Source organism: Triticum dicoccoides, chromosome 4B, assembly GCF_002162155.2.
Source record: "Triticum dicoccoides isolate Atlit2015 ecotype Zavitan chromosome 4B, WEW_v2.0, whole genome shotgun sequence".
Taxonomy (NCBI): Eukaryota; Viridiplantae; Streptophyta; class Magnoliopsida; order Poales; family Poaceae; genus Triticum; species Triticum dicoccoides.
Window position 1 is genome coordinate 449,595,365 of NC_041387.1, and position 2,987 is coordinate 449,598,351.

Below are 2,987 nucleotides of genomic sequence, written 5' to 3' on the forward strand. Positions count from 1 at the left end.
GCACTATATAAGGGGGTCTTCTTGTCCAAGAAGATTCACCTCTTCCATCCCCAAGCTCCATTGTTGCTCAAAGCTCCATTTTTTCCCGATCTCTCTCCCTAGCCAATCAAACTTGTTGATTTGCTCGGGATTGGTTGAGAAGGCCCCGATCGACACTTCCACCAAGAGAAATTTGATACCCCCCACTAATCCCTAGCGGATCTTGTTACTCTTGGGTGTTTGAGCACCCTAGACGGTTGAGGTCACCTCGGAGCCATAGTCCATTGTGGTGAAGCTTCATGGTGTCGTTGGGAGCCTCCAATTAAGTTGTGGAGATTGCCCCAACCTTGTTTGTAAAGGTTCGGTCGCCACCTTCAAGGGCACCAATAGTGGAATCACGGCATCTCGCATTGTGTGAGGGCGTAAGGAGAATACAGTGGCCCTAGTGGCTTCTTGGGGAGCATTGTGCCTCCACACCGCTCTAATGGAGACGTACTTCCCCTTAAAAGGAAGGAACTTCGGTAACACATCCTCGTCTTCACCGGCTCCACTCTTGGTTATCTCGCGCCTTTACTTTTGCAAGCTTACTTGTGTTATATCCCTTGCTTGCTTGTGTGGTTGTTGTTGTTGCATCATATAGGTTGTTCACCTAGTTGCATATCTAGACAACCTACTTTGATGCAAAGTTTAATTTGGTAAAGAAAAGCTAAAAAAATTAGTTGCCGATTCACCCCCCCCCCCCTCTAGTCAACTATATCGATCCTTTCAATTGGTATCAGAGCCGCGTCTCTTTGTTAAGGACTTTGCCGTCCGAAGAGTATGGTTGACACCATAGACGGTGAGGAGGAGCACTCCGGTGTGAATCTGATCTCGTCTACGGGTGATGGGGAAACCACGGTGTCTCGTGAGGAATTCAATGTAGCCTTGGACACATTGAAAACCTCCATGACAACCAAGGTTGAAAGAATGTTTAATAAATTCTTAGAAGGACTTAAACTATCTACCTCGCCATTGAAAGTGGGTGATCCCACAGACAAGGTGACGGATGCTAACTCCGACAAGGGGGAAGCTACTAGTGAAAAGGAACCTTCTACTAGTGGTGGAAATGGTACCAGCATCTTTGCCCATGTGGCACCTTCGGTTTATGGAGGACCGATTCCTTCTACTCATTTAAATCATGTTGGGCCTCCTCCTAAGATTGTGAAAAATGAGGACTTTGATTCTTGGGTGTATCGCTTCAAGCGTCACTTAAATCATGTGAATACTAACCTTAGGAGAATCATTGAAGAAGGTTTTCATCCACATGACCGAAGCAACTTCACCCCTAGAGAAGTCGTGGACCATCAATTCAATGAGAATGCTCTCTTCATCATTCAAGATGTTGTTCTTCCCGAAGATCTCCCTCATCTTCGACCCTTCGCCATGGCCAAAGACGCATGGCATTGTGTTGTTTCCCTCTATAAGGGAAGTGCAAGCATTCAACGCTCCAACTATGAAGTGGTGCAAGATGAAGCCGATGAGTTTGCAATGAAAGACGATGAAGAACCTCGTGAGGTCTTTTGGAGGGTAACCAAGCTTGTAGCCTCACTCCGAGATCATGGGAGCAAGGACACGGATGACAATTGGATCAAGCGCAAGTTCCTCAAAGCAATGATGCCTTACCACAAGGCCTTGTCCTCCGTCATTCGTCAAAGGCCGGACTTCCACTCCTTGACCTCAAACGAAGTGTTGGATGAGTTTGTGGCAATGAGGATCTTGGACAAGACCGCCGACAATGCGGTGTTGTGCTCCCAAAGGGTAAAGAAGCCCAACCTTGCCTTGAAGGCCAAGGTTATTGTGTAAGAAGAAGAAGAAGAGGAAGATGAGGAAAGCAACCCCGAAGATACAAAATATGATTATCATGAGAACATGGCTCTTGCTTCAAGGCAATTTTGGAGCAAGAAGAACACAAGGCCCAACTTCAACAAGAACAACTCAAGTGGGTTCAAGGGAAAGAAACGTGTTAGAACATGTTACAATTGTGGCAATGTGATCCATTTTGTTGTGGATTGCCCTTACGAGAAGCGGGAAGACAATGGTGGCAAGCTCATTCGAAGGGACAAAGCCAAGTCCTTCCCCAACAAGAACAACTTCACCAAAAAGACTCCTACTCGAGGGTTAGTGGTTCAAGAAGAATACCATGAGGATGACGATGATGATGAAGATAGTGAAGCCATGGCCATGGCCTCCGTTGCCATTGCCACAACTCCATGGGTGTCCCTCTTCGGCTCACCCAATGAGAACATCACCGCCAAGTGTCTCATGGCTAAAGCCACCAACAAGGTAACCCCCAACATCAAAACCACCATCATTACTAATCCCTCCTTGATGGATGGCATTGATGAAAGTGAGGGGTCTAATGAGGAAGTGAATGAATTCAAGTCTTTTATGAGTAAGCTTAAGGGAAAATCCAAGAAGCACTTTGTTGCTCTCTTGGAACAACTTGGTGAAGCCAATGACATGATCGAGGCTCACGAAGAAACCATCTCTAAGATGGAAGGTCATAGTCATGACTATGCCGATGAGATATCGGATCTCTCTAATGCTCTTGAGGAAGAGCGTGGGCATCATTTGGCTCTTGAGGAGTCACACAACGATGACCATGCTAAGTTAAAGAAAGATGTTGATCATGCTCTTGTTGTGTCTCGTGTGCTAACTTCCGAGAAGGCTAAACTTGGTGTTCATCATGCTAGACTCAAGGAGGAGTTTGATTTACTTGACAAGGCCCACAAGGTCTTGAAGGGTGCTCATGCTAGCCTCAAGGAGTCTCATGCTCAACTCCAAGTTAAGCTAACCAAGGAAAAAGCCACCTTTCCTCATATGGTATTAATTGATAATGCATATGCCACTAACCCGTGTTGTGAGCATGTGCATCTTGTGGAGGATAATGCCAAGTTGAAGGATCAACTTGAGAAAGGCCTTGTGACATGCATTCAAGGTGAGAAGAACCTCAACGATCTTTTGAGCAA